General features: G+C 42.4%; 2 long non-coding RNA genes across 2 annotated transcripts in view; both read right to left on the bottom strand.

Annotated features, from left to right (window-relative positions):
- LOC137149145 (uncharacterized) overlaps nucleotides 1-21,100 on the bottom strand; it is a 57,346-nt gene that overhangs the window by 25,961 nt on the left and 10,285 nt on the right. The gene's annotated exons all lie outside the window — the stretch shown is intronic.
- Nucleotides 869-20,802, bottom strand: LOC137149146 (uncharacterized). Its single transcript, XR_010918677.1, has 3 exons — nucleotides 20,705-20,802; nucleotides 2,165-2,213; nucleotides 869-1,175 (listed from the first exon to the last, which is right to left on the bottom strand). It is a non-coding gene; the product is annotated as an uncharacterized lncRNA (long non-coding RNA).

The raw sequence follows: 21,100 nt of genomic DNA, 5'->3' as shown, positions 1-21,100 counted from the left end.
TTTCATTAAGGATGCATTCCAGAGCAGGTTTGAAGTTTAAAAGGGAACTGTATTTTTAAGATGTTTTCTGAGCCACCCCCCCCCCCCCAAAAAAAAAAAAAAGCATCTTCAGTTTTTCTTAAGGAACAAGTTATTTTTGTTAATAAACTGATGTCACTAATTGTTTGTATTGCTGAAGTATTTCAGGTAGATTGACCCACTCTGGGTGATCAAAAGTCTTTTCAGCATCTTGTGAAGTTAATCTGGGGAAAATGGGCCAAGATGTACAATGACATATAGCAAATGCAATATATTTGACATAGAACAACATCCAGGTATTAAATCAGTTAGATCATTATGTATTAGTGAAGTGACCACTTCCCAGAATATTAGGATTTTGTTCACATTTTAAAAGAAATATATAAAAAGTTATATTATTCTAGAGGAGGCAGAGTTTACTGGGACCTTTCCTTCCTGTAGAAGAAAGGAAATGTAAAGTCTCCATGCTGCTGTGCATTATTATTTAGGGGTTATAGTGCAGTGGTGCTAAGAGACCACAGCCAGAACTAGCACAGCACTGTGCTAGTTGCTAACTAACCATCCCTCCCCAAAGATCTTACAGTCTAAATAGACAGGACAAACAAAGGGTGGAGAGGAAACAGCAAGTCACTTTATCTCAGAGCCTAAAATCATCTATCAAGCTGGTGGCAGAGCTAGGAATAGAACCCAGATCTTTTGGGTCTAATTCAGTGCTTTGTCCAGTAGACCCATACAGCTCTTCTACATTTTTCAGAGTCATTGTATGTGCAGAGGCACAAACTTTTCTTTCAGCAATAATGGAATACTAGCTGCAACTAACATCCTAATCTAGGATACGTCCTTTGAACTCCAGACCTTACCCTGACACTTCCTCTTTACTGTACCTCTGTCCAAAGAAAAAAAAACCAAACACAAATATGTACTAGCCCTTTTAATTGACCTAATGCATAATGAACAGGGCAGATGAGGATTTTGACAACTGATATATGTTCAATAACTGCCCTGCAGTCATTTATTAACATTTTGGTCAACGCTTATACTGTAAATTTATTCCAGGAAATCCTTCTATTCAATCACAATCTCCAGGGGTGGATGAGATGGGTGTGGGTACAATTAACTGATCTCAGGAAAGTTGTGTACGCTGCAGGCTGATGCTCCTGGTGGGGAAAAAAATACTCTTCTAGGAATGCTAAAAATATCACTTATCCTGTGCCTTTAGCTTCACCAGTGATGTGTTCTCTCTCTCACACACCCCCAAAAGGTTTCCCTTATCTCTCTCTCTCTCACACATACCCCACCCTTATATTTTAGTCTTCCCAGTTAGACCACTTCTAAGAGAATAGTGTGAGGAACAGTAGTGCTCATATCCATAATGGAGGAGACCCTTGGCTCATGGATCTCCTCATCGTGCATGAAATGAGGTTTCAGTCACCTCTACAGCAACACCTCCCTGCCAAATAGAGACCTCTCTCTGTTTGTCTGGGGATCTGCACATATGAGTGGTGGGGACCTGGTAGGCTGAAAGAGCAAATCCCTGTGCTCAATGGAGATTACAAGGAAGAGCTAATGCAGCCAGTCTGCTATATTTGAGGCTAAGGTTTTGCATCCTTTTTCTACCAGCCCCACTTCACCCCCCAATTGGACAATATGGCAAGGGACTCTTGTTGAAATTTCCTCTTACAAAATCCATTGAAGGGAGCCCTGCTGCAGGGATGATCAAGCTGACCCTATATTCTTGGTTCTCCTCGGCACAGGAAACAGTCTTGTTACATGCACACATTTTTTATTAGTGAGGAATGAACTTGTACAAATTAAATAAGAACTGGCCTAAACCTTCACCCTGGACTGAAAGCGAGCCCAACGCTGGAATCTCTAAAAACTGAAGTATAGTAAATTTGTTTGGCTGTTTTCATCTTCTCATGCATCTATACTTTCTTTCTGTTCCTGGCTATAATCTGGAAGTATGTAGATTGTACTAAAAAGGACAAAATACAATTGGAAGCTCTTGCCCTCAGCTTCTGGTAGATTTTTTGTGTCACAGGAATCCCCATTCCTCCCACCCCAAACACCCACACTTTTCTAAGGAAGTCACTGACAAGGTACAAATCTGCTTTACAGGGTTAGAGAGCATAAGAATTATACTTACATTAAAACAGACACCTTTTCTGAATTTCATTTTACAGCAGGAAGAAAACCTGCTGAAAAGACAAGTTTCCATTACGGATAGAAGGTAAACCATAAGGCTTTCCTGTAATGAGTAAGCACTGCTCTGCTCAGATACATGATTTTTTGTATTAAACTATGCAGCTTTACAGTGGCTTATAAGATATCATTTTTGGGCAGATGTGTGTGTAATGTTTAGAATTGGTTGAAAAATGTTCCTGGTCATTTAAAATTTTCAAAATATGAAATTTTTAAGTGAGCGTCAGTATTTTGTGACTAGTATTTTGATGTTAAACAATCATTAACAATCCTATGGAAAATATAGTGACCCAGATTCTGCATTATGATCCAATCATTTGTGGTGCAAAATAGATACATTTGAGCTGCAAAGTGTCAGTGGAGAGATCCTCTTACAGAGGGGAACTCCCTACTGGTATAAAGCCGGTGGAGACAGCCGAGACAGCCACCTCACTCCACTGTGTGTCACAGGCTGGGGCAGAGCAAGACACAGCTGTTATAGGAGTTCTTCACTGCTGTAAATTCATAAGTTATAAAAAAGGTCAGATCGTCTAGTTCGACCTCCTGCATAACACAGGCCATAGGACTTCCCTGAATTAATTCCTGTTTGAATTAGAGCATAGCTTTTTAAATCTAGATGGATTTTTATCTAAAGGCTTCAGGTGATGGAGAATCCATCTATTTATTCATTCATTTATTCTATTCATCCATTTATTCTATTGTTTAATTACCCCTTATAGTTAAAAATGTACACCTTATTTCTAATCTGTGTCTCTCTCTTCAGCTTCCAGCCATTGGATCTTTTTAGACTGGGTCTGCTAGCTTTAAGAGTTTTCTATTCACCCTGCACTCACACCTTAACCTTCTCTTTGTTAAGGTAAGTAGATTGAGCTCCTTGAATCTTTCACAATAAGGCATGTTTTCTAATCTTTTAATCATTTTCATGGCTCTTCTTTGAATCCTCTCCAATTTATCAACATCCTTCTTGAATTGTGGACATCAGAACTGGACACGGTATTCCAGTAGTGGTCATGCCACTACCAAATAAAGAGAAAACAACTTCTACTCCTACTCGATATTCTGTTTATACATCCAAGGATCACATTAGCCTGTTCGAACACAGCGTCATGCTGGAAACTCATGTTCAGCCCTTTTTCCCTTGTGACCCTCAAGTTTTCAGAGTCCTCAGTCCTGTACATTCTTTATTTCAATGTATAACTTCACATTTGCTCTTTGTCGGATGGGTCACAGGCAGCCAAATCTAAAGCCAGAGTTCATAATTAAGAGTCAAGTGGGGGGTCAGGATACTGGGCGATCAGAAGCAGGAGACAAACTGTAGATCAGAACCACAAGTCAGACACCAGGAGTCAAGATGAGTCATGATGCCAGAAAGTCAAGTTGGGAGGACCAGAAAGAACAAGGCATACAGTCCAGAGCAGTTCAGAAACCACCTGTGGAGGGTACACCTTGTACCAGGCCAACTCTGATCATAAACATGTCCCCACAACCTTCTCCCTCTTTGGTTCCAGCCAAGAGTAGTCCTTTAAGAACCAGGACTAGAATTGTTACTAGATTCTTGCTTAGAAGTGCAAGGAGGAAGGAAAGGCTTTTTATGACCTTTTCCCTTGGCCTGAGTCTAGTTCACTTGCACAAAGCTAATAACAATTTAGCCTGTGTATGCTGTGTGACTAGTATTTTAATGCCCTAGAGATACCATCCTGCATAGAGGGCTACTCTGTACTTCCAGAAGTTCCTTGACATAAAAAATAAAGTTGCATCCACTGAACTATTGTATATGCCTGCCTGTATCCTTTGCCATAAATAAGGTAAATTCATGACTGGTCCTTAGATTTTCATTTATCTAAAATAACTCTCTCAAATGTTTTACCAATTATACAGCTAGAGAGAGAGTTACAATTAGTAACAAATAATCATGGGAAATAAGTTCGTCTGATTCTACACTGGGAAGAAACTTTAAGAATGGCACGTGAACTCAGAGACACAAATCACATCAAATTTTCTGTTTACCAGTGAATTCCCCTCCACCCCCCAGCTGTCAATCCTGCAAACAGGTTCAGGATAGGAGACTCAAACTAGGTTCTTTCTGGCTTCATCATCAATAAAAATAAAATTTCTGTAGGCCAGATTTTACCCTCAGTTGCACCTGTGTAATTAACCTTGCAACTGAGAGTAGGTATTGGTCTTGCAGCTGGAATATCACCATTCTGCTGAGGTTGAATCAAACAGAATAGAATTCAGCTCACAGTATTATAGCTGTGTTGGTTCTACATTATTAAAAGGAATTTGAGAGACTCGGTATATTTAAAAAAAAAAAAAAAACACAACCCACATTTGTCATTAAAATAACCATGTATGACTCTGGATACATTGAGGGCAAAGATCAGCTGACTAAGAAGAGCCACTTTTATAGTCTCTTTTCAGACCAGAAGCACGCTTCAGGATATAGAAGTATGAAGAATGATGAGAGATGTAAAGAGATAAAGCACTGATGAGGCAGGGAGATAGGCAGGTACATGAATAAGCCAGCAGAAGTTTTCCCTAATTGCAGTGGATGTTAAAAATGTTCTTGTATTTGTTTACTGTAAAATAGTCCCTGTTGGTGAATGTTTTGTCATTAAACGTTATCCATGTCTCCCTCCCCCTCCCACACCCACCCACCCACACTTCGATTCATCATTAAAATGCATGTGTTAGTCTACAAGCAGGCTGAGAGCAGAAGTACATGCTGAAGAGGTATTTCAATCTGTTTCATTCTCTAACAATGTGACTCCAGTTTCTGACCCTTGGACTTTCTGCTCAGTTCTTTCTATCTAAGATTCTCTGCAACATAAGGCTGTAGTGTATTTTTCACACCTAGTGTAGCTCAAGACACGTGTTAGACCTCAAGAACAGCGGAGTGAGAGAAATTAAGAGGTATAACAAGATGGAAAATATGCTTTCAACTACATTTTTAAAGGCGAAAGGAGTCAACAGGACAGTGAGATATAGAAAAGTTGTTCACATGGCACAAGCTGCAAAGAGGACAGTGTCTTTGGAATTCTTCCTTTGGGTGAAGAATGTTTATTCCAGCAGGGAAGCAGAGTGTGTGTGTTGGGGGGTGAGGAAGGGTGGAAAACTTTCTGCCTTCCAAACCCTTAGCCTTCAGCAGAACCCTTCACATATCATACACCCCCTTCCCTTCAGCTTGCTGCTCACCCACTGCGAGCTGTGGAAAAGTACCCCATGAGCCATGATGTTGGAGTACATGCTTACTGGTGCACCCTCTTGCAGCGTTGTTCAGTGCAGCAGCCACCCAGCCTTAGTTTCCTAGTTGGTCTTCCACTGCTCCACCCAGCCTCCAGAGTCTTCTGGGTAGCAGAGGCTAAGGCCTCCAGCTTTTTCTGTCTTCAAGAACAGAGCAGCTTACAGTTCTACCCCTTCCAAGGGCATTCACAGTCCAACATAAGCTCTTCCCTTTGCTCCAGAAGTCCTGCTACATACCAGTCTTGCCCCATGTCAGCAAGCAGACACTGGTTGCCCACTTACCCATCCAGAGCTCTTCCTTTTAAAAAGCTGAAAAGCATGCCTCCTGCTCCAGGTGTCTTGATTTGGACTGACTGGGCCTTCACTAGCCCATTAATCCCTTCCTGCCTTGGATGTGGAAGCTGTGGGTCTATTACAAATGGATTGTAATAACTGTTAGTCACTATTAACCTGGATGACTTCAACTGGAAGCATACCACAAAACAGAGATAATCGTTGAGACAGTTTGTTTTTAAGACCTATTTCAGACTCCAGTTAAAATACTAACTCTTTCTAATTTCTTCCTGGTCTTCATTTTCTGTCTCCAATAGCAGAGCAGCACATGTCCTAGTTATGAGGTATACTTTGCCTTTTTTTTAGCTGAAAAAAAAATCAAACAAAACAAAAAACCCAAACAGTAACAGAAAACCAAGTTTCCAAACATGGTTAGAAAACTAACTTTATTTAATGTCTGTGAGAAACTTAAAATACAGTAAAGAGAATTTAAAAGTTCAAAGTTATGTTTTGCTCTAGTGGTTAAAGTCACCATTGCACTTGGCTACCTAGCTACAGTATCTTTCTAAACAACTATAAGACAGCATGGAAAAGCAAGTTACACTAATCAATTTTATGTTGTCACTTTAAAGGGAATGATTATATATATTTTCCCCCACCTCACAGAGCACCAGCAGACAATGAATGAATGTTATGGATAAGCACTTTACCCATCAATCCTGGGAATTGCTGGCTGAAGTGACAACCATTTGGGCATCACCCAATTTTGAAATGTTTTTTCCATAATAGAAAGTCACATCATTCCACCAATATCCAATTTCCATGGGATGCCAAATGTAGAGTCATTGAAGTTATAACCTAAAATCTACAGCTGATTATCAGGTAAATCAGCAAATAGCCATGTCAGAGTGGCAAGATTCACAAGAGATGTCTAATTGTGAATTATAATTTAAATTCTTTTAAAAATATATTTTTGCTCAATTACATAAACATTTCATATTTTTCAGATGATTGTGGCTGCTAGCCTCAAGCCAGACACCAGCCCTGAAACCTGCCATTCCCGTAGAGCTACAGTAGAAAACATCCTATGAAAATTACCAGGCCCATCACTAAGGCCCAGAGCAATTAATGAACTGGGGGACAATAGGCATTCATCCACTTAAGTCACATACAGGGCCCAATTCAGTGTGTGTGTTAGGAGACCGCCTACTGCATCAGGTCTCAATCAAAATCTGGCTGGAGGAGGTGGTGCAGCTCTGCACCTTATGACTTGTAGGCCACTGGTTAGAGCCTGGGACATGATAGGCTCAGGTTCAGTTCCACCCTTAACTGCAGGGAGGGGAAGAAGAGGATTTGAACAGGAATCTCCCACCTTGCAGGAGAGCTCTCTAGCTACTGAGCTATGGGATATTCAGACGTGGGACTCCCTCAGTCTCCTCCTGTTTATTTATCCACAGTCAAACAGCTTCAACGGGAGAGACTGAGGGAGCCCAGGTCTCTCAAAGCCCATGTGAGTTCTTTAACCACTGAGCTAAAAGTTATAAGGGGAGCAGCACCCCACCTCCTCTGGAGTTTTTGTGTGGAGTCAGGCAGGTGCCTAACTCATTCCTATAAGAAGCTACTTAAAAGACACTAAGCCACTTGATTCTAGAAGAGAGGTCCCTGTTTGCGGATTGCTAGGAGAGATAAGTCCGGGCTGAAAGGAGGTGCCTACCTTGGTGAGAAGGGTGGGGCTCGGTACACATCCCTGTTCTAAGCTAGCGAATAGGAGATGCTTAGGTGGCTACCTGCCCAGTGTCCTGGGTTTGTAGGTCACATTTTAAGGTGCTTACCTCTCCTCATTCATTGTATAGGGAGCCTAAGCACTGAACTTAGGCTTTGTGGATTTCAGTATTGTTCCTGTGATTTTCTAGACACCTAAGTTTTAGGTGCCACAACATTCAGAGTTGTAACACCTAAGTTCTTTTGTGGATCTGGGCCTAGGTGATGAGGAGGAGACTGATACAATCTCAGGGCCCAGTCCTGCAAAGACTTATTCACACACTTACTTTGCTTAAAAAGTTAAATAGTCCCTATTTACTTCAAAATGGGACTAGTGTGCTTAAAGAGGAGTCCTTCATAAGTCCTTGTGAGATTGGGGCCTAAAAAATGTTATTGTTAGAACAGGAGCAGATTGTAAAGAAAACCAATTAGAAGTTAATCAAAATGGCTTTACACCATTGAAGATGCTAACTATAGAAAAGAACAATTTTGCAGTAGGGGCGTGGGAGTGCTTTAATGCAGCCCAGAATCTTAGCCCCAAAGTGTATATTGTTTACTAGATTTACCAAGGTTCTCCCTTGAACTTCTTTTCCTCATTGCATTTGTCTCACTGGGCCAGAGTAAGTTGTGCAATTGGACTTCAATGGGAGTGGGACTAGGAGCAGGCTTATTAGGTCTGGTAAACCCCTTCTTTTGCTTTCTGACAAATGTAACTCTCACACAGACATTACCACTGTTGGTGGGAAAGCTTTATACTCAGTATAGGAAGGGATCCAAGCTCACAAAACTAGTGAAGAACCCTAGAAGTCAGAAACAAGACTGAAATATTTAGGTTTTATTTGGGGAGTGGGTTAAAGGTGCTTCTTTTAAATTTGAAATTTTAAGTTAGCAGCTGCCATAGCATAATCGGCTATGATTCTGTTTGATTATCTTTCTTACAAGAAAGCTTTATACAGTGTAACACAAAATACACTCATGGACAAAATTCTTTGAGGCAAGGTTCTTGGGACTCACACTAGGTTTTCTCCAGGACTCTGATCTACAGCAACAGGGAGAGAAAGATTTTAAACAGTGCATTTCAGAGGTCATTTAGTTCTCTCTACATCCGGAATGGCAAACGGTCTTGCTACCTTGCATAATCTGTAACTTACCAGTATCTGCAGAAAAGCCACAAGGAAACCTCATTTACGCACATATTCACCACAGCAAAACCACGTGAGCAGCAAGGTGGAAACAACAGACTAAGACTGATACAGCTGGAATACACTTGAGATATAAATAGCCAGAGAAACTCTGCTTCTCAAAGAAGACACCCCTAGAAGCACTTTTTGGAGGGCATTTTAAGTACATTTCAATATAAAGTTTATAAATGTATTACACACACACACACACACACACACACACACACACACACTCTGATACTGTATGTCTAAAAGTATTTTTGTGTTAGGCTTGAGATTTGAGTCTGGCTTTTGTCATTTGTTCTATTAAATTGCGTGGATGTACCCAGCTTGTGCAACTGGAAACATTTTAAATAAAAATCACTAAAATAGGTTGCAAGAGAATGTTGTAGGCCCCAGTTTAACCTACAGGACATTATATTTTTTAACCACTCTCAGGGGGATGCAAGCATTTTTAGTCAGAGAGGTGCTGGATTATGATTATTTTGTTGAAAGCAAATATAACAGACTTATGTCAGTTTTATAACAGAGAGCTTTATAAAAAGCATGGGCTTGACTTCAAAAAGCAGCACGTTAGTCTTTAATTGTGAACAAAAATACACTACAGGACTTGGGAGGGGTGAACGTGTTTAAATAAATCAAGAGGCACTTGACCCAAGCCTTCGCCCACAACTCAAACCAAATATGAACCTTTTCTGAGGTTTGAAAAGGTTCCATTAACTTTGTTTGTTTGTTTTCATTTTTATACACTGTGGCACTTCCTGGTTCCAGCCATAAATATCATAATACAGTACGAACAGAAAGGCTGTTCTTCTGGTACTGTATTTCTGGCCTGATGAGAAACAGGAAATACCATGAGTCTCATGAGAGTATCTGTTCTCAGAAGATTTTCAGCCCAATTTTGGATGATTATAGGAACCCATCTGGGCCTCAGAATCTTTTGAGGTTTGCCCATTACTAATGGGAAGATGAAAATCATTTCAGGAATCCAGTAGCTTCATCATTAAAAATATACAGTGATTCAGTTACTGTTATAAGCACTATTGCTGCAGGGAGCTCGGTCAAGCAAGGACACACTTGACAAAAGCTGAACCACAATGGTTCTTATAAAAAGGGCTACAAACCATACATGGACCTTTATAAAACAAAGCTCAAGATGAAGTGAATAATAATTTAGGGTGTCTCAGTTTTGAGTGACCTATCTGAGATACCTTAAAGGGGCCTGATTTTCTGAGGGTTCTCGGCCAGTTCTCAGCACTTTCTGAAAAGTCAGGCACCTTTCAAGACTCTTGAATTGGGCACACAAGAACTTCAGACACCCAGAATCACTGCTTTTGAAAATCTTGGCCAGAATCCTCTTCCCCCAGTCTCCAGCCCAGAGTTTACAATTTAAATTAAGTCAAGAACAAGAAGATAATGTAGGGAGGGACTGGCATGGGAAGAACTAACACAGACACTGATATATATCTTTTCTGCAGATACCCTATGTAACCCTCAAGATACATGTATTATGCTCCCAGGCAACTGCTTCTTTTCCTGTCATATGCACACAAACAAGACTCCTTGAAGAAGTGTTTTCTGAAGAAGTTTAAAGGGGCAGAAGGTGATGGGATCAGAAAGGCAGTCTCAGGCATGCAGTTGTATCAGAATAGCCTGCAGGCATTAATGACCTGATCCAAAGCCATTATCTTCAGTGGGTTTTTGATGAGGCCCAAAAAAAAAACAACCAGACAAACATTCTGGCCTGAGTGAAGAGGCATGGGATTTTGGGGATTGACAAGGAGTGGGAAGGAACCGAGCTGTGGAAGGCAGAACAAGTGATAGAATGATTATGATGGTTATTTTTAGTAGAAGTCACAGATAGGTCATGGGCAATACATAAAAAGGTCCCGGAAGCCCATGACCTGTCTGTGACTTCTACTAAAAATAATGGGGCAGGGAGGATGGGGGGGGAAATGCTGAGCGGGCACTACTGAAGCCCGAGACAGGGATGAGAGCCTAGCCCCACTGCAGGAGGGGAAGGATCTAGCAATCACTGCCAGCCACAGCTCCAAGCTCCAAGGTACCCCTGTGGTAGCTTGGAGCCATGGAGAACCCCTCCCCCCGCCACCACCTCAGAGCCACAGGGGGTACCCCTGTCACTGCTGGGTGCCTGCTGTCCCCCATGCTGAGAGCTCCAGGACTCTCACAGCCTGCAGCAGCTGAGAGCTCCAGGGTCCCTGCAGCTCTCAGAAGCTGACAGATTTGGCCCTGCTGCCCTAGGGCACGGGGCAGAAACTGAAGGAGTTTTTTTCCATAGAAGTGAAATAGTCTTATCCTTACTTATGATTAGCTAATATAACCAAGGGCTAAATCCTGCTCCCATAGACTACAATAGAAGCTGGATCAGGCCCTAGATCTCCTTGCTTTAGGAGACAATACTTCGTTTACGAATACTGTTGTTGCCTTAAAAAAAAATCCTTGTGAAGTGAAATTTAAGCTATTCTTCTTAGAATCATAGAGTTGGAAGGGACCTCAGGAGGTCATTTAGTCCAACCCCCTGCTCAAAGTAGGACTAACCTCAGCTAAATAGCTTGATGAAGTTGTTAAACTAGAAGTTCCCAAAAGGCAATAAAGGATTAAGAAGAAAATAATTTCAGTTATGTTGTAAGAGCAAACTAAGCTGGAAGAGTGTGGGGGAGATTTTTCCTAGCAGCCCTGTGTTCATGGTTCTGTGCACACGGTGTTGCAGCAAGCATAGACTGCATCCAGCATAGGTTGCACATAGACTATTACCTGGGTTAGCAGGTTTTGCCATGTCTGGCAGCATGAGTTAGAGATGCATTGTCAATGGAGACAGATTCTCTCACTCTTTTTGTCACTTAGGGCTGTGTGAAAGTACAAGGGTTTTAACAGCAAATTTAAAAAAGCTTCAAGAAATTAAATCAAAAGAGGTATGTATGCAGGCTCTTCCATCCTCTACAAGTTCCTATGGATTAAGCCTTTAGAAAGGTGTCTGCTAGACCAGGAGGGCATGCCAAGAGCAAAGTTACAATGAAAAAAAGCGCAGAGGAATCCTTCAGTCTAGTGAATGACTCGAATCCTCTGAGAATCCATATTAAAATAGAAAGTTTTAGTTAGTTCAAGAGTAGGTTCTAAGGCTTTGATGAAGAAATAGCTTTCATCTGAATAAAAAAAGAGTTACCTGTATAATTAGCTGAGCCTTAAATACTGAAGCTACTTAACACTAGAGCTCACTAATGCTTTTATCCATTGCAATGGTCTATCATTTGTATTAACATAAAGAAATAGCATACCCTGAACTACACGTGAGGCTGACATTTCAACAAAGGGTTTGGATAATATCAAAACTCACTCACAAGTATCAAAGATTAGAATATAGTATAGACATAGCTTAAAAGGGGACAATGACAACCAAGCAGAGGGACAGGGTGAAGGAGGGAATGTATTTCATTGGACCTATTTCTGTTGACGAGAGACAAACTTTCTAGCTTACACAGAGCTTTTCCCAGATCTGGGAAACTTAGGCCTGGTCTACATGAGAGGCTTTTGTTGACAAAAAGTCAGCTTTTTGCACCAAAATAGTGCTGCTGTACATACTCCAATCCACTCCCCCCCGCCGACCCAACTCCTCGACAAGAGAAGTAGAGCTTTTTGCATCAAACTTTTAGTGACAAAGCAACAGTGTAGACACCACGCTTGGTTATGTCGTGGTAAATAGCTTCCAGGAAGCATCCCACAATGTCCACAATGTCAGTTTGAACTCTGCTGCCCTGCAGCCATTTGCCCCTCTCCCTTTAAAGTCCCAGGAATTTTTGAAATTCTACTTCCTCTTTGGCTGGCGTGGAGAGCTCACATCTCATCTTCCCAGCCGACCATGGCGGCACCATGCACCAAACGCTCTCCCGCTTGACGCACACTGGAGCTTCTGGATCTGATCAGCATTTGGAGAGAGGAGGCTGCGCAGCCTTGGTTGCGCTCTATCTGAAGGAACTATGATACTTGCGGTCAGATTTCTCATTTAATGGCAAAGAAGGGCTATGAATGAGACACAGTGCATTGCCGTGTGAAAATCAAAGAGCTGCAGCAGGGGTACCAAAACGCTAGGGAGTCAAACCATCATTCTGGAGCGGTGCCAAAGACCTGCCACTTCAAGAAGGAGCTGGAAGCCATCCTCAGTAGCGACCCCACCTCCACGAGACCAGTGGATATCTCCCGAGGCCCAGGGGTAGTGGACATCACACAACACCAACGAAGAAGTTGTGGATGAGGGGGTCAAGTTGGAGGACAATGTGGAGCAGGGGACCGGGTCGTTTGCTGACAGGGGAGCCAGGATCTCTTCTCAATCCCCGTGTGCAGGATGCAGGAGAGGGGAGCTCTGGTAACTGATTTGTTTGAGCTGATGCTGCTCAGTTACATGAGGTACAGCCATCTTTTGCTTTGTTACATTATACAGCTGGCTGAAGGGATAGAAATGCACAAAAGTATCTGTGTTTGCATGTTCTTCCCGTTACCCTGTTCAGCTAGGCTGTGCACACCGAGGTTTCACGCGAATCCTCTAGAGAGATCTCTAGAAAATTTTCCTGGAGGTACTCGCCAATCCTTTGCTGGAGATTCCTTGGCAGAGCTGCTTTGTTTCTTTCCCCGTTGTAGGAAACTTTCCCATGCCAATCAGCATTCACTTGTGCAGGAACCAAAGTGGCACACAGGCAAGCGGCATAGGGACCCAGTTTGAAGCTGCTCGCATGGAGGAGATGCACCCTAGCATCCTGCTTACTCTCAGGAATGAGATATCAGCTTCCATGGCCCCTGCCTGTGGAAAATGGTGGCACAATTTGAATTTTTGTCCCCATCTACCTGCATCAATACCCCCAAACAACAACCCAGAACCTTTTCCCCAGCTTGAGTGTCCCCTCCTCCCAGACATAATTCACATGCCCTTGTTGATCGTCAAGCTGTGTGCTTGCCAGGGGACAGTGAGAAAGAGGTGTATTTTACAGTAATGCATCAATGCTTTTATTGAGCTCACAATAATGCTTCTGTTCATTGTGCTTCTACAGATGTGCCCTTGAGGGAAACCACCCCCCACTCCTGTGGCTGATAAGAAAATGACCAGGGAGAAGCAAAAAAGGAAATGTTCCAAGAACTCCAGTTCTATGTGGCAGAAAAAAAAAGAAAGAAGAGTATGGAGACACACAGTGTCCAAAATTCAGAAAATTGATAAGCAGAAGAGGAGGGAAAACCAGGAGCAAGTGATCGCAGGTCACAAGTGCATGATAAAAGCTATGGGGGAGCAAATGGAGCTGCTAAAGTCACTCATAATGGTGCAGATTGAATTCATGGATGCTCGCCACCGCCCCTTGCAGTTAATACAGAACTACTTTCCATGCTCTCGCCAAACTCCACCCACACATTCCTACCAAACTCCTGACCCATCTCGGTACCCTCTTCATTCTACCCTTTCAGACAGCTTCCAGAACGATAGCTAGATTCACACCCAGCTGTCATAGCTCACACTGCCCCGCTCTGCTTTTTCCCCTCCAGCCCAACATTTCATGTGTTGTGAATAACTGTTATTTAATAAAGACATCCTCTGTGAACTGAAGAATAAGCAATCTTTGTCTCTTGCACACAGTGGTTGCACCTCACATTGATACATAGTGCAAGCTAGAGAGCAGTCATAGCATGGCATGGTGCTGTTTACAAAGACATCTTATTGGTGCTCATTGTCAAAATAGTTCCTCAAGGACTGCCTGATTCAAATGGCCCCCCCATTGTGCCCTTTTAATAGGCCAGACATCTGGTTGTTCGTATTCATATAATTCCCATGGTTATAGCCACCAGCCATAGCTCTGGTTGTAAATATTCAGCCGCAAGGCGAGCCACCTCTGTGCTCCATCCAGGGAAAAAAAAACTTTTCACCCTTAGCTTCATGGGGGTCCCCAGGGTAGCTCAGAGGCTTCAAGTCTTAGCAGGCAAAGACAAGGAGGAGGACCCTGGGGAAGGAACATCAGCCCATACAGATGTCCCCACAAGGGCAAGCCAAACTTCCCTCCAGGGGGATGAATAACAGGAAGGATTTAACCAGCTGACCAGAAAGAGTCCTACGTATTGTTGATTTTGTGCAAGAGCAGAGAAATGACCCAATGTTAAGCACCTGGGCTAACAGGGAATGGTGGAGCTACAATTCCTGAAGCAGTGGCAGCACTCCAAGTTACAGGGAAATAAATATATAGAGCAGAGAAGGACCAACAGACCTGAGAGGTTAAAATGCAGCTTCTTATCGCAAAGAAATAATGATGGGAAATATTACAACTGGCATACACCAGACTCTGTAGGGGACATCTGGGTTAGGAGAAGACACTTGACTAAGTGACACTCACCTCCAGGTGGACACCTAGTAACAGTGCAGAGAGGACTTCACTTCTTGCCCAGAATGCCAGTGGATGAGTGACAAGAAGGCACCTGGGCCTCCCTGATATCCCTCCCTGTAGTGTGGACACTGTTTGCAGTGGTGTAATCCTGAATAGGCTGCAAACTAGCAGAAAGCCTCCACACAAGTGTGTGAGGTCATGTTGTGCAGACTATGCAATTTTGCTCTACAAAATGGCATCCTCCATGCAGCATTACTATCACGCTGTGTGAAGGACACCATTTTGAGAGCAAGAACACTCTTCTGGCTCCACTGCACTTGTGACCATTTGAGAGTATCAGAAGGGACCTGGAAGGCCCCTTAGAAGAGTGCAGCGGGTTTCCAGCACACATTAATAATACTAAGCTATGCCCCACGGTACCCAGAGGCGATTCCATTCCACTTCGATCCACTCTTGCCTCAGAGCTTATGAAAGTATTCATCTGGGAGGGATCCCCTGAGACATTATTATTGATCAGGGTGCAAACTTTATATCCCAGCTTTATGAGGGAGACGTACAGCCTGCTGAAAATAAAATCCTTAAGAACACCAATGTACCACCCCAAATCTAACAGGTTGGTGGAACAATTCAATAGATTGAAAATTATGCTGTGAAAGTTTGTAGCCAGGGAACCTTGCCAGTTTCCATCCCTCCTATTCATCAGTGAGGTCCTGTCAATGTCTGTGGGGTTCCCCTGTTCAAATTACTTTAACAGAGAAAGCTGAGGGGAATACTAGACTTCCTTCGTGAGACATGGGAGGAATGGAGTTTCAAGGCCACTAACTCAGTACAGTATGTGCTATGACTGAGGGAAAAGTTAAAGACCTTAGGTGAATTCACAAGACAGAATCTAGAGAAGGCACAACAGGAGCTTTGGCCTCACCATCAATATGCAGCTGCATACGTTGGTGACATTATCTATAACAAGTTCCGGAACCAACGTCTAAAGCATATCATGTTGGTTTTGCAGGCCCTTAGGAGCAGAGAACTGACAGCTAACCCATCCAATTACCGCCTAGCTAATCTGGATGTGACATAGCTGGGGTATACAGTGGGGAGAAGGTGCCTACTCCCATTGGTGTGAAAGGTCCAAGCCCTAGCAGAATGCGTCAAGCCCACCATAAACAGGCAGGTATGATGTTTTGGGGATTAGCAGGGTATTATAGATGGTTTCTTCTGGATTCACCACAATTGTGGCCGCGTTATCAGATGTGATGAAGGAAGTAGCCCTCTCAAGAAGGTCCAATAGGCCCATGACTGTGCCATGGCCTTCAGAAAATTGAAGGATCCACTGATTTGGGAGCCTGTACTGTTCCCCCTTGATTTTTCAAAACCTTCATTTTGCTGACAGATGCCTCGGACATCAGCCTGTGTTGTCCCAAGAAGAGGAAGGAGAATATCCAATCCTTCACCTCAGCTGAAAATTGTCAATTCCCCCCACCACAAAGAAATTTCTCACTCAGTAATTGAGGAGGCGGCTTTGGAAGGGAAGAGGGCTATCGAAGTATCCGGCTATTACATATGGAGCCACCTGTTTCATCTGGTGATGGATCATGCACCTCTTCAGTGGCTGCATGCCATAAATGACCATGCAATGATACCTCTCACTATAGCCGTACAGGTTCAAGGTGCTGCACCAAGCAGGAAAAGATCACAAGAATGCAGAATTCTCACAGGACAGAGGGAACTTGTGCACACAGACTCACACCACAATGTCCAGCCTGAGAGGGAGGGTGTGTATTGGGATTTACAGATTCCCCACTAAGGGAGCAGTACTGGGCCAAGAAGACCCTACCCCTCAGCAGCTGCAGAGTATGCTCCAAATAGAGGACCTGTTTAAAAGGGAACTCTGACAGCCAAGCAGAGTGAGAGTGAAGGAGAGGTTGTATGCAGGAAGGTAGACAAGCTATAGCATCTGGGACAGAGGGATCTAAGAGGGGGAAGAGTCTGGACTCTGGGTAATACCTGACAAGGTGGTCAAGGACATGATCCACTTTTCTTCTCCTCCCCCACTCCACATAAGGGGGAGCAATTGGACATTGAAAAGTAAGCTAGGAAGTCCCATTCAGACTGACTGTCTGAATTATTGAGTGTGTGTGAACAATCCTCCACTGAGAGGGAAGCAGAGTGCTGGGACCATGACCCAAACTGAAGCAAGAACAGGGGAGGTAGGAAGTGGCCCAGGGGAGGCTGGTCTGTTGTACCAGCTAGAGAGGACTGAGACTCTCCTCATCCTTTCCCGCTTGGGCCCTGGGCTGGGATCCAGTGGAAAGAGAGGCCTGGATCCCCATACCCCTTTCCCCACTCCTTTGGCAAGTCCCACCTAGTGTAACTAACTATAAATGCTCCATCATGTCTAGCCTTTTCGGGATTCTGATAACGTCTTAGCCTCTTGTGATAGTGAGTTTCACAGGTAAATTAACTGAATTTTCTTTTGTCAGTTTTAAATTTACTATCTTAAAATACCATTTATATGTGCCCATGTTCTTGCATTGAGAGAGATAATGTTTTCACCCAAAACTTGAACCAAGCCTTATGAAGTTTGAAAGACTGTATTAACAGTTTTGTTTCACTAAATGATTTTCATCTTCATCCATATCTCTACTTTTTAGCTTGTCAGAGGCATGACTCAATATAGCAAAATAGACTGTTCCCATAGAATCTTTGGTTTGGCCAGAAACAAGAATCACTGAAAGTTGCAAGAAAGCTGTTCTCATGAGACCTCTAGCTCAAGTTTCCAGACCCAAAAGTTTCAGATAATTTGGGTCAGGTTCAAAGATGCACTGGAAATATTGGCTGCTGATCAGAATAGAAGTTCTAAGACTTATTCTTTTCCTCCTTGTCACTATTCAAGACTTTTTCCTTTTCTCTCCTCTCTCACAGATCTTCAGTTCTCAATCCTTTCCAACTTGTTTGATAGTTTAACCTTTGACATTTATGTCCTGCAAAGTACATATCCAGATTTTTACAATGTACTTTTCTGCAGTCCTATTATAATAAAATCAAGTAGTGATCAAAAATAAGATCATACTGCTATAATGGGAGCCTATAAAACAATTATAAAAAGTGTGTATCATTTGTCATCCTAATAGTGTTCTAATGCAAGAATGCTGCACTCTCCATTGCTACCCATAATGAGTAGGGCTAAACAAACGAACGAGACAGATGAAATGTGACATTCTGAACTAGAATGTATAGCAATCATATGAGGAAAATAATTTAATGTTCCCCATATATATTTTCTGTAGTGGTTTTATGGTAATGAGACATGTATAGCCAATATTGTGACTAGTTAGGATTCATTAATAAAGCCATACTATCTAGGCAGAAAAATGAAACTGATCTAGCAATCAGGGGACTAACTCATCCTAGCAGAAGGATAGGGTTCAGTAGCTAGAGCCAGGTCTGCACTGCAAACTTTTGTCAGTATAGATCCATTGGTCAGGGGTATGATTTCTGACTGACATAGCTGTACCAGCAAAAGCCCACAGTGCAGATACAGCTATGCCAACCAAACTTTGCTTTAGCTTACTTCACTCGCTGAGGGAGGGCAGGGGCTCCTAGCATACACCTGGGCTAGGAGACAGTGTTCTTGTACTTAAAAAGGGATAGGACTGAACAGTAACAATAAAGTAACACGTCCTGAAAGAGGAATGGCGTTTGGAAGAGCAGAGAACATAAGAGGGATGAATTCAGTAACAAAAGCAAGCAAGCACATCATTATACAATGATGGAATTTGGTTAACAATAAAGAGATGGAGAGATAATTATCCCTGTAGTTCATTGAGGGTACCTGCTGCCATGCATCTTCATGACCTATCTAAAGTAAAAATACACAAAGGAGCAATTCTCCCATACCACCCCTCAGGTACTTTTAAATAGTAAGGCAACCCACATGCTAGGCTTTGGGAACACCCTGTGTACAAACAGGACCATTTCACCTCTTAAACACACATATTACAGGGCATGATTAAGTTGTTTGTGAAATTGGATGCACTGACTTTCAATCGCATTTCTATAGTTATAAAATAAGATGTTTTCTTTTCTTTATTTTTTGTTATAGTCCCATGAGGTTCACTGCTAGCTTAGTTTCTGGTTTGTGTCAACTTGTTTATATCAGCTGCTGATTTGCGTCATTGGGTTGGCTTTGTGGTCGTGTCTGTGGCCCAGTGGACACCCTGGTGCATGAAGAAGGTCACCACAACAGTTCAGCATGTTGAGATCAGCTAGAATAACCCAATGTTCCTCTTTCTTTCACACACACACACACACACACACACACACACACACACTTCAACCCCTAGCAGCAAGTTACTGAAGACAGCTAGAGGAAGTGGAAATCATGATGCTGACCAATCCGGATTCTTTTAGATAAAGAGGACTCCCTTGTGCTTCCCCCCACAAGTCAAATAGGTTTTATAGTGAGCCCAAAAGTTGCACTGACTTTTATTTATTTATTTATTTATTTATTTAAAAGTACCAATTAAGAATTACTACACCAAATATTAGACATTCCTTCACCCTCAGCAAGTTCCCACTATAAATGCCCTAAGTCAGTGCACATTTTTTATGTAGAATGAGGTTTTTTATTTTTATATTTTGAGCAATCACTATAATTAAGCTGTAATTAATAGTCACTGAATATTCGACTTGAAAGTTTGACTTATTCCTTGTCTATAATGAGTACCATGTATTTTAGGCAGTTCAGTTGTAAGACACAAACTTTGTGAAATATTCACAATACACCAGAATGCACACACAACAGAAGCTATAATTAATTTTTAAGCTATGTGCCCTTGTTTAAGATGACTATTATTTATTTGCTTAATGAAATGCCTATTTGAGCACTTTTAAATGTGCAAGTGCTTTTAAACAGAGCCTTGCAGCTTCTACTCCAGAAGTCACATAGGCCAGGTCTATGCTACCATGTTAGATCGACGTAAGGCTTATGTAGACCTAACTCTACGTTGCCCGCTACACTAACCTAATAACTTCACCTCCATGAAAGGCATAGAGCTTAGGTTAATGAAGATAAGGCAGTGCAGTGTCTGTGTAGACACTGCATTACTTACATCACCTGAGAACCCAGGCTGTGCGGAGCTGTCAGCTGGGAACACTCTCAACATGGGGCAGCCAGTCTCCCAGCTAGGAGCCCCAAGCAGGGCTGACAGCTCTGGCTCTCAGCTCCCCACACTGCCCCACTTAAGTTGTGCAAGTGTTCCTGGTGAGGATGCACACAACCAGAAGATGGAGGGTACTGTGGACATGAAAAGCCACAGTAATTACTGTGGTGGCTGTATGTCAACTTAATGTAGGTCAAATTAATTATGTTGTGTCAACAAGGCCATAGTCAAGAAGAATGAGCACAGGCCAGGGTTCCTGAGGGCAGATGTTAAAACTGAAATTCAGATTTACATTCACTAAGCTAGTCTCAACTGATATTTTTAATCAATGTGGGTTTATTTAAAATGACAAAGCACAAGAAGCACTCAAGAAAAGAGTGCATCCTGGGCATAGTAGGGACTGACACTAAGCTGAAATTATCATTGTAAAGCAAATGTATAGAGCTGAAAGAAGTGTTGGAACATGCTGTATCAGAGAGGAACTGATTACCTGGAATTTTGAAATGGTTTACAATGTTTGGAGTGCATTCTGGAGTAAATAACCCACGATGGTGGGTTTTCCAACAACATAACAAGAGTGTAAAACCTTGGAGACCATTTTCATTGCTGGTTAAAGGCTGCCAGTTAAAAGAGAAAAGTATTTGTCATTTAGTGTAACATCTAGTTCATGCATTTCCACACCTCTCTGTGTATCATCATGGCAGCCACAGAAAGGAGAGATTTCAAAATAATTACTGTGTACTCCCTTCTGCATAGGAAGGCAAAGTGACCATGGTAAAATCTGCAATCAGTGCTTCAAACTCAATCCATGAGTTGGAATTAAAAATACAATGCACCCCAAAACAAGAGTAAAGAAGTTATAACAAAAGGACAAGAGTAAGATTTG

Source organism: Emydura macquarii, unplaced genomic scaffold (genome assembly GCF_026122565.2).
Source record: "Emydura macquarii macquarii isolate MOO-44397 ecotype Brisbane River unplaced genomic scaffold, CSIRO-AGI_Emac_v2 contig_705, whole genome shotgun sequence".
In the NCBI taxonomy this organism is placed as follows: Eukaryota; Metazoa; Chordata; order Testudines; family Chelidae; genus Emydura; species Emydura macquarii.
Note: the sequence above shows the minus strand (reverse complement) of the source record. Positions and strands in the feature narration are given on the sequence as shown.